General features: G+C 48.5%; 1 long non-coding RNA gene across 1 annotated transcript; it reads left to right on the top strand.

Annotated features, from left to right (window-relative positions):
- The first annotated feature begins 436 nt into the window (after window positions 1-436).
- Window positions 437-11239, top strand: LOC147826815 (uncharacterized). Its single transcript, XR_015453500.1, has 3 exons — window positions 437-614; window positions 2051-2281; window positions 10977-11239. It is a non-coding gene; the product is annotated as an uncharacterized LOC147826815 (long non-coding RNA).
- Window positions 11240-11302: the final 63 nt, after the last annotated feature.

Genomic DNA, 11302 nt, shown 5'->3' with positions numbered 1-11302 from the left:
TTCCCTCCCTTCCCCTTCCTCTTCCTTCTTTCCTCTTTGGCAGGCCAGGGATGGAGCCAAGGGCCTCACACAAGGAAAGCACATGTCTGTCTGCTGAGCCGAAGACCAGCCAGGAGACAGCATTTCTGACAAGATCCCCCTTGGAGCCAGTGCTACCAGTGTAAAGCTTCATTTTGAGTAGCAGGGATCCAGATTTCTGAAAAAATTATTTCAGGACTTGATGTGGAGCAAATGTGAAGAACTAAGTAAAAGGCATTTATACAGATGATGTCATTTGATATTAATTATTTCATCCAACAAATATTTAATGAGAAGCCACCAAATGCCTAGCATGTATGACAGGAAAAAGAGAACTTGTTAGCTTTCAGAGAGTGGAATTGAAGAACCAAAACCTTCTGTAGCTAAGCAACCAAGTAAACCCTGCCCAGGGAGTAGATGAGCCCAGGCTGACTCCTCAGCAGGAATCTCTGGAATTTCTCACACTAATGACCTCACCCAGAGTAGCCACTGCCCCTCTCTGGGCTCCAGGTGGGCCTCAGCTGGGAAGAAAGACACAGGCAAACACTTCATGGCAAAGGGACCAGCTTCTCCCCAAGGGACCCCCATGAAGACACGTGAGTAAACTCTGCTTAACTAACAGTGGCTGCCCATATCCTTCTTCCTAGAGTCCCTCTGGGCACCACCCAGGATTAACTTTCCGTTACTTAACGTCCCACCCATTGAAGCATGTTCTAAACCCTTTCTGCAGAGGCAGAGCTGGGCAGCACTGTGGCACTGGCAACAACAAGGGAGAAAAAGGCTCCAAGTGTGGGCCTGACAGGATGATGTGAGTGGGGAGAGCAGGGCATCTGGCCCAGAGAAACCTAGGTTCAAATCTTCCTGAGCCTTCCACTCAGGGGAAGCAGTGAACATGGAGCAAGTGTGGTCACTGAGAACGGGGTTGGTAATACCAGTCTCACAGTACTTTGTGGGAATGAAAACAAGATCATCTACTCAGGTATCTGGAGGAAAGTCGGGAAAAAGTGGCTCCTCCACATGTGTGCCTCTTCCCCTTCACCTTAAGGGTCATTCCAAGCTGGCCTGCTTCCTTCTGTAGCCCGCCAGGGGTCCTTTTTCCCCAGTCTAGGTTGCACAGGTCAGTGGTGGCTGCCTACACCCTCATGTGGTGCCATTCTGCAGGGCTTTGCTCCAACCTGCGCCTCCCTGCTCAGCAATGTTCTCCCTCACCCAGCCTACCTGGCGAATTCATCCTTCTGTTAACTCAATGCCCCCTCCACAAGGCCTGTTCATTTTCACCCCAACCTTGGAAAGAGGGACCTGTCCCTCCTTTGAGCCACACCTTGCCAGGCCTTTACTCCTGTGCTGCATACTACACTGTAGTGTAGGAACTGGGAAATTGCAGCCACGGAACAAGCCTACCTCCTCTCTGCTTCAGTAGGTAAAGCTTTATCTGAGCATAGCCACACTCATGGGTCCACTTGTAGTTTAAATCTGCTTGCATGCCATCACAATGTGGTAGCTTTCTGTCGCTGTACAAGATAGCTGAGGGAAATCTTTATCAGGAGGAGAAGTTTACAATTCACAATTTCAGAGGTTTTAGTCTATGAGCACTTAGCCATATTGCCTTGGCCCTGTGATGAGGGAGGATTCATGTTGGGAGTGTGTGGCAGAGGCTGCTTACATTGTGGTGGCCAGGAAGCAAAAAAGTGAGGTAGGAAAGGGCCACATTCCCAACGTCCCTTTCAAGAGTGTACCCCACTAATTTCCTCCCACCAGGCCCTGCCCTTAAAGGTCCCCCACCCACCCACCCCCACTGGCTGGCAACCTAGAGTTTTAGCTTATGGGCCTTTGGGGGACATTTGTATCCAAACAATAGCAAATGGCAAGTGTCATGGTTGACTGACTGTGTCAACTTGACCAAGAGAAGCTGAACTAAATTGGCTCAGCAATTCCATATCTCAGGGAGTGGAAGACCCTCCCTAGGGCAGCTTGTCACCTGGATGGTATAATGGGGAAGTGAAGAAGGATGGATCTGCTTCTGTTTCTTCAGAGGAGCTCCAGTCTTCGCCTTCACCTTGGACATTATCTCCTGGCTCCCAGTGTACACTCTTCAGCTTCTGGTGTGGATCCTTCAGCCTTCTGTCGAAAACTCATCGGCCTCCTGATATAGACTTGCACAGGACACTGCAGTGAGCTCCAGGCCTTCAACTGGATCCTTCAGTCTCCTGTGTGCAGATGGACAGGCTACACTCTTCCTCATCTGACTCTGTGTGTGGCCATTGTAAGCCAATCTTGTAAATTCTTGCATATTTGTATATCTTGTGTTATATGTTTCTCTAGTAAATACTGACTGATACAGCAGGAATGTGTAGTTCTAACGGAGACTGTATAGACCATAAAGCTGAAGCACTTTGCATTTGGCTTTTTACCAAAAAATATGCTGACCACCTGTTCTAGTATATATTTGTGTCCCCTCAGGAGACACGAAAGCAGTGGGTGTGACTTGCCTTTGCTGCACCTGCCTGGCTCACAGTGAGACTCCAGGGGCTGGGGAGTGATAGATGCCATTAAGAGTGGCGTGTTCTTTACCCCGGGGTGGTGACCACTGCACAGCTTGAATTTAGAGGATGTGATCTGTTGAAGCCAAGTCTTCCTGGATCCCAGTATGCACACCAGAACGAAACAGTAAAAGACAGCAGCTTACTGGGCCATGAAAACTTGGGTCACATGCAAGAAATTCTCCTCCCAGCAACATGCTCCTGAGGGGATCCCGGACACCCTGGGCGCTGTAGTGCAGGCTGTGGACAGGGGACCAGGAAGCCTGGGGGTGGGTGAAACTGCTCTCATTTGAGGAAGAGTTACACAGACAAAATTTGATAGATGATTGAATCAGTTTGTCATGAAATGGCCTGGCATTAAACTGGCTGAGACTTTTTATAATGACTTTTGTAATTTTTTTTTTTTGGTACTGGGGATCAAATGCTTACAAGGCAGGCTACAGAACCACTGAGCTAAATCCCCAGCCCTGTAATGACTTTTGTAATGACTTCGTGGACAGTAAATAACCAAGCTCTCCTCTTCCTCCTTCTTCTTTTTCCTCTCCCTCTGCTCTTCCTCCTCCTCTTCTTCCTTCTTCTTTCATTTTTATTTTGAGACAGGATCTTGCTAAATTGCCCAGTCTGGGATCAAACTTGTGATTCTCCTGCTCAGCCTTCCAAAGTGGGCACAGAAGGCTCACATTCTGTGAGCCTTTCTTCAGCCAGACAGCATCCCTGACCCTGTAACCATATATAACTTTGATTTTCCTTAAGCAGTGTTTATTTCACAATGTTCTAGAGATAATCCTCAACCCAGTCCTAGTTCCACCATCTACTGGTTGAGTCCCTTAGGCTCCAGGGAAGGGGAAATGTCAAACAATAAATGGGATCAAGTGGAAACTAAGGCAGCTTCTAGTTCTATAATTCTGCAAATCTGATTTTTTTTTCCATTGGCTTTTGGAATATCAGATTCTTTCCCCTTTCACTGGAATAAGATACAAGGTCTCAGAGTAGAAGGCCTGGTATGTGTTCTTATAAGGTGGCATCCTGTGGCTATTACTGTCTTCCTAGCATCCCACTTGTGGATCTTAAATGTCCCCCAGAGGCTGATGTGTTGCCCCCTAGCCCCCAGGCTGGCACTACTGAGCAATGGTTTCACCTCTGGTAGGTGGAGCCCAGCAGGAAGTCATTAGGACATCGGAGCCATGCTGTCAAGGGGACCATGTTTCCCAGCCATTTCCTCTTTCTTTTTGTTTCTCTGGCTTAGCCTGTGAGGATTTCTATGCCATCATGCTCTCCTGCCATAAAGTGCCACCTCCCCACAGGCCTAAAACATCAGGGCCTCACCCCAACCCTAGCCCAAAGGCTGACAGCAGCTGATGGATTAAACCGTGGCTCTCCCAGTTAGCAGCTCTGTGACGTTGTCAGGCAAGTGCCTCCGCTCTCAGTCCCCCTGCTTCCTCATCTGTCAATGGGGACAATCATGGCACTGACTTACAGGACTGAATGTATGTGAGGAGCCCACACACAGAGAGAAATGGGAGGTGTGTCTGTTAGTATTCTCCAAGAGAGCCCAACCCTTCCTTTTAATAAAACTATGAAAATTGTTCTTTAAATTAAGTCAAGTCCAGAAAGCCAGTGGGTGAAATGTCTGAAACCTTGACAGCAGGCTGGCTGAGGGCATTTGTGGGTTCTGACTGGACACAGGACCCCAGAGGCAGCTGTCCCCCACGTCATCGTGTGACCCAGCCCGGCAGAGTCCCAGAAGTGTGTGTGTTTGCCAGTGGCGGTCACTCCCAGGAATGCAGCCTCACCCATGGACCTGATAACCCTGGGAAACAGCCCTGCTGCTCCCAGGCCCCTGAAATGCTGTCCTGGGCAGGCGTGCCAGTGCGTGCTCCTGTCCTCCAACATGCAGTGACGTCTCCTGTGGCAATGGAGGAAGTTCAGACCTTTGACAGAAACATGTTCTCCCTTCAGCCTGGGAGAGCTGTGACTTGAGCATACGAATAAACAACTGAGCTTGGCTTTTTGTCCAGTTCCCGGAAGGATAAGACCACTTCAGATGTATTCTTGTTTATTGGTTTATCTTAAATCGTTTATAGGAATTCCACACTCAGGCCCCCATCCTTGTTTGAGAGATGGGGAAGGGCTTCAGGGAAATGGTGCCATTTAGCCTCTTTAGCCCTTTGCTCCCTGGCCTGTTGGCCCTGCTTGGCACTGCCAGGTGGCCCATGGTGGCCCAGAAAGAGCCCTACAAAGCTGGTGGGCCAGTGGAGGGTGCAGAGCCAGTGTGCCTCCTTCCTAGCTCTGCTCCCCACTCTCCTGTCTGTGCTCTTCATGCAATAACTTCACAGGGAATTTTTTTACATATTTAGAGTGCTAGGGGTGGGACCTAGGGCCTCATACTTGCTAGGCAAGCACTGTACACTGAACTGCATCCCTGACCTGGGGATAATAATTGAGTATATGCTTGTATCTCAGTATCCCATACATTGTCATTGGATTCTCCAAGACCCCTGTGACATTAGATGGCATCTGGTTGCACCCCACTGTACATATGAAGAAACTGGAGCCAAGGGGTTAGGTGGCTTGCTCAGTGGCCCTGGACCTGAGGCATAGCGTGACTTTTGCATGTCTCACTGCTATTGCAGAAAGTCAGAGCTTTCCAGCAGATGAGTTCCAGATGTGGGCCTGCCTCCTCCTGCCCTCCCTGCAGTGGAGCCTGCCTTCCTCTGTTCTGACATCCTTACACTCAAACACAGGCAAGCAGGCCCTGCCACTGCCACCATGGGCTGAAGCACCTGCAGGAACCCTGGCCATGGAAGCTTGTGGCATCCTTGAGGGTAGGCAGTGTCAAGTGCATGGTGGAGACAGGCATGGGGGCAAAGTGCTGCCCGTGGTTGGTCCCCACAGTCCTACCCCAGGCCAAGATGCCATGGCTCCTGAGAACAGAGCTTCCTGTGCCTGCTTGGGGGTCCCGACTACAGGCATGGGGGCAAATATAGGACTCAGGGAAGGGGCCTGCTGGGAGAAACACCACTCGGAGTGTCAGGAACATTCTGCGAGGAAGCTGTGGAGAGCACAGGGTGCGTGAGGTCCAGGAAGCCACCTGGCCAATTGCCCTGCATGACAGGATTCCTCCCAGCCAGCATGCCACCTGTGTTTCCAATGTTGTGCAGGGTTGGTGGGGGTCAGGAGGGGCCAGGACAATTTTGGTCCTCGAATGTGTGGCCTCCTCCTTGGCCAGCTGGTATGGGCACTCTATGTGGCACCCACGAGGGCTGGCAGGAGGGGACTCCTCTGCTGCGTGGTGTTCTGGCTGGAGCTCAGGTTTTATTTTGGGTGAAATTTTTGGGTTCCTTCCTGTGGTAGTAGCAATCCAGGGCCCACAGGCTAGTTCCCTGACCTCTTTGGACCTCTGGTTCTTCTTCTGTGAATTGGGTCTGACTGTATGGCTTGGATCCTTCAGAAATGTCCCAAAGGATGTGTGTGCTGAAGGCTTGGTCCTCAGGGTTGTTCTGTAGGGACATGCTGGGTCCTTTAGGAGGTGGCCACAGCAGGAAGTCACTATTCTCTTTGCTCTTTTCTTCTGCTCATGAGGGGAGGGGGCTGGGGATTTAGCTCAGTGGTTCCAGCACCTGCCTCATGAGGGGAGGGGTGTGCTCTGTCATGTGCTTCTGCCTCCCTGTGCTGCTAAGCAGTCTCAAAGCCATGTGGTCACTCTATCTTGGACTGGAATTTCCAGTTGTGGGCCAAAGTAAACCTTTTCTCTTTATCAGTTAGTTATCTCTGGCATTTTGTCATAGTTATAGAAAGCTGACTAACTCCAAAACATCCTCTGTGTCTCTAGTAGGACATGACGTCTGAGGGACAGCTGTGGTAGTGTGCATGACAGAGGCTTGTAAAATGTCAGGCTCTAACAGTATAAAGTTCATTCCCAGCAGCCACCTGGAGCTACAGAGCTGGCTCCATGCAGGGAGTCTTTTGGTTCTTTGTTTAGAGTCTCCTCTCTGTTTTCTCCCCATATGGTCACTGAAACCCAGCCCTTGTTCAATGAGCCACAACCACCTGCTAGGCTTGTGAAGTAAACATGTATTTTTCGCTCCTCAGGAGGCTCTCTTGGGAACGGAGCCATGCTCAAGGATGTAGCCATCAGAAGGCAGAGTCCAGAGGCTCTGAGTCCCCAGGCCCTGAGGTGGAGCCCTAACTTGCAATTAGCAGCCAACCACACAGCTAGCCTCGGCTCCTTTACCCAGCCAGCACCTGTGCTTTGTCCTTCTCTAACTCTTAGTCTCTGCAGTCACCTGCTTTTAGTAGACTTTAACCATCACTAGTTCAGAGGCCATGAGCATGGCTCTGCGGATAATATCTCTGAAGAGTGGGTCATAAATAAAGGCAACAGTTGCCTAAGTTACCTTTCAGGTACCCAAAGGTTGTTTTCGTCAAATTCACTGATGCTTCATTTGGGCCTGCACAGGTGTCTGATAGGGACCTTTGGACCCCAGAAGTCTGAAAGCTCCACCCTTAGACCCTGCTAACCCATGTTTAACAAGGATTAAACAAGGATTAAACACAGGCATGGACCACTGAGTACTCCAAACAGCTCTTCCCATACCTCCAATCACAGCTTTTTATCCTGCAAATATCCCCACGGTTCAATCCATTCCTTCCAGTGGTTGGCACCCAGTGTGTCAGGCAGAGGGGCCTGGCCCAGGGAATCTGGCCTCTTGCTTTGGTGTATGAGGAATGAATTCCATCTTCCTTGCCAACTTGGAATACCTTTGCTTCCCCACAGCTGCCTCCTGCCCAGCTTTGTGGTGCCCAGCAGCCTTCCCAGCATCCCCTCCCAGACCTGGAACCCCCACTGCTCTTCATGGCACCCTGTCTCCATCCTGAAGTCCTCTGCCCTCAGCCAGCCTGGCCCAGCCCCTCTGGAAACTCTTCCACAGGTGGACACCAGGGCCCTCTCTGTGCTCTGTGCTGGGAGCCCCCACTCTTGTTCTGGTTTCTTCCTGTTTCAGAGCAGTTGCCTCTCAGATCTCCAACCACAGCCTCTCCCTCCATTTCACCCTCCCCCTGGTGGGGTACAAATCATCATGAAAATGTTTTATAACCCATGGACCCCACCCACCTCCAAGGGTCTCTTTACAAAGACTATTTTTTTTTGGTTCAGGGATCGAACTCAGGTCCGCTTGCAAGGCAGGTGGTGGAACTACTGAGCTAAATCCCCGGCCCTCCAAGGGTCTCTTTAGAGAGGGTGGATCTCGTGATGGTGGGAGCAGGCAGGAGCTGGCAGGTCTCTCTTCTACTTAGGGTTTAAAGCAGAAAATTCAGATCCACTAGAGGTCACTCAGTGCTCTGTCTTCTGGCGGCTTCCTTATTATTTTATTTGTATATTTATTTATTTTGGTGAGCTGGGGATGAAATTCACGGCCTCACGCATATAGGGCCAGTGCTGTACCACTGAGCTGCACCCCTGGTGCATTCATTTCCTTTCATTTCTAATAAAAGGTGTGGGCTGAGCCACTCCTGCTACATAGCGAGATAGGTCAAGGGACATTTGAGATGTCATCGATTCAGTCTGTGACTACAGTCAGACAGGAAGCCCTATGCCCCAGAGATAAAGGAAGGCTGGGGGAAAAAATGAGCTCTGGCTTATTCGGCTTGGTGTAAGTCTTTCCCAGGGGAAGCGTGTGCACATTATGAGGATGAGGTCAGAGCATCCCTGTAAACTCTGCTAAACAGCCCCAGGCAGAGAGGTGGGCCGAGGAAAGTGACTCTGACTCAGCCAGGAGCTGGAGGGGCATCTGTAACAGTGGTGGGACGGGCCCAGTGTAAACAGCAGTGTTCCTGCCACCCTACGTATACAGTCCGCACTCGGTGACCGGAACCACGCCAGAGCCACCAGGCATTAAGTGACCAACTCACTAACAACAGCCTCTCCCTACAGGGATCAGGGTGACCTCATCGAAGAGGTGAGGAAGGCTTTGGCAGATTTCTTCCTGGCACCTGCTTGGATGCACAAACACAGGACACCACAGTGTCATCACAGAGTCAGAAGTGACTAAGTCACCTGTATCCATTTGGGTTTTCTTATTGCAATTACCATCATTTTCAAACAGAAACAAGCAAGCAGAGAAAATGAAATGACCAGAAAGCCTTCAGGGAAAGAAGCCAAGTACTCCATGTGGGCTCTGGAGTCTGTGTGAGCCAGGGGACTAGCAGCCTAACACTGGCCCAGCAATTCCCACAGAAGCTCAGAAGTCTCTTCAGGTTTAAAACACAAGGATTAAAGCCTGGTATAGTGATGCACACCTGAATCCCAGCACTTGAGAAGCTGAGACAGGAGGATCTCTGTGAGTTCAGAGCCTGCCTGGCTACATAATGAATTCAAGTCCAGCCTGAACTACACAGTGAGACCTTGTGTCAAAAAATACATAAATAAAAACAAGGATTAGGCCTGGAGTGTAGCTCAGTGATACAGCACTTGGCTAGCATGCGCAAGACCCTAGGTTTAATCCACAGTACCTCAAAAACAAAATAGACAAATCAACTCGGATTATAACAGTTCATTTTTCCTATATGTATTAACCACAGACACCATTACAACTGTAGGATAATGTCAGAATAAGATATATTACCGTGGTGGTGAACCTATGACATGTGTGTTACTGTGTTTTCCTTTTAAGACAAAAGATGTTAATGTATGGGTTATTTTCTGTAAACTAAAACCTCTATTCAGGTTTAATTGCAGTGTTGACACTCTGCGATACAGAAGTGGGTTTTGGTTGCAGTTTGGCACTCATCTCTGAAAGGTTTGCCATCACTGGTATACAGTGTGCTTGGATATAAGTAGATGGTCTTACAAATCAATTAATCTCTGCAAAGTAGTTAACCTCTTATTAAATTACACATGCATAAATTAAATCTGTAGATATAATTCTGTCCTATCTTAAAGAGTCATACTTGCACTTTCAATTAATTTTTAACTAATAGATGTTTCTTAGAGAAGTTTTAGCTTTCTGAAAAGCTTGAGCAGGAAGCAGAGCTCCTGTGTGGCCTTCTCTTGCCCTCTTCCCCTCATGCTACCTTGTGCTGAGTGTGGTAAAACTATTGTTAAAGGAAAAATCTTGTCAGCTCTTATTTTTGCCCCCATGTGACCTTAGTGTTGCTTACAAGGCAGGTGGACACAATTTGAGGTGGACACTCTTTAAAATCCAAAGTAAGAGGCTGTCCCTTGCAGCAGGCTTTCCACCTGGGAAGAGATATAGGAAAGGGGCAAAGCAAATAAACAAACAAACAAACAAATAAATAAAAATAGACCCTTGTGTGCATGTACTTTACCACTGAGCAATGCCCCCAGCCATAAAAATTGCTCATGAGATGATTTACTGGGTCACTGCGGCGTGTCATTTGTCTGAAGTCATTTTCTTTCTCATGGTATTCTATGTGAGTCTTAACAGTCCTATGAGTTTCTTGCCCTCATCGGAAACACACGTGAATGCTAAGCCCAGGACAAATGGACTCACCCACAGTCAGACAACCAGTTCCCAAGGAGAAAGTAAACTTTCTGCTGTCCAGCCCTGGGCTCTGCACCAGCTGGGCCCAGGTGGACACAGGCCCATGTGCTCTACTGAGTCCTAAAGAATAGGAAGCCAAATGCTTTAGGACCAAGGAAAGGAAGTTCTGTTGAAGGTTCAGGAAACCAACCTAAAAAATGCAATTCCTTCCACCAAGGAACTGACTGAAAATGAGAGGCACTGGAGAAGAGTTGGAATGCATTCATGGGTAATCCCATTAGAAGTTATTAAGGAAAATCCCTTTTCTTATGACATGCTTCCTCCAACCTCTGTGCCCTTACACTGCCTTATCCCCAGAAGACCACTGGGCACTGTGGGGATCAGCAAATTTCTGTCATAGCAGACATGAGAAACAGCCCCCAGGAAGTCCAGGGTTTGAAAAATGTTATTTTTCAGTCTTTTTCCATATATGCACACAGTTATTGCATAGTTTATGTTACAGTTCATATACAAATTTGTTTTCCACTTCTTTGGGGAAAGGTAATTTTATGTTTGATTTTGACAAGTTTACATAATCAGGTTATCAGTCATCATAATGGCTATACAATATTGCACTGTACTGACATGTTATTTTTAAACTATTTCTGGACATCTAAGTTATTTTCAGCATTCAGATAGTCAAAACAGGTGTTTTAGACCCACCATTATTTTTATGAGAATTTAAAAAGTATGTTTCATTGGATTAAATATTTGAAGAATGACAGCTCTAAGTGAACAACCCAACTTTTAACTTTTACTGTCTTGTGGTCCAAAGCCACTCTGGCCTCTCCTCCTATCTGTGAGTTTTGCTGACATCACAGCACCTCTCATGCAGTGGCCTGTTGTCTCAGTGGGGTCCCTGTGTTCCCTTCCGCAGGCCCACATGACTGAGGTGACCTGAGACACACACTGCCTGGGGAGGCGCCCACTGCCAGGTGGGAAGTTTTCCTTCTAGGTTTGTGGTGCCCACTTTGTCTCCATGCTATCTGGGCAGAGGTTTTATTTCTTGAGAGCAGAGCTTTGAGGCAAGTTTCCCAGAATGTGATGTCACTACCACTGATTTTTATCTTTTTCTCCCTTCCTCTCCTCCCCTCCCCTCTCCTCCCCTCCGACCCAGCACTGAGTCCCTGACTAGAATCAAAGTCCCCATTGTTACCTTATCAGCCTCCGCACACCTCTTTCTTGAGCCTGCCAGAGGGAAAA

This window comes from Heterocephalus glaber, unplaced genomic scaffold (assembly GCF_053883595.1).
Source record: "Heterocephalus glaber isolate CG9 unplaced genomic scaffold, H.glaber_assembly_v1.0 deba00001461, whole genome shotgun sequence".
Taxonomy (NCBI): domain Eukaryota; kingdom Metazoa; phylum Chordata; class Mammalia; order Rodentia; family Bathyergidae; genus Heterocephalus; species Heterocephalus glaber.
This window is presented reverse-complemented; position numbering and strand designations above follow the sequence as displayed.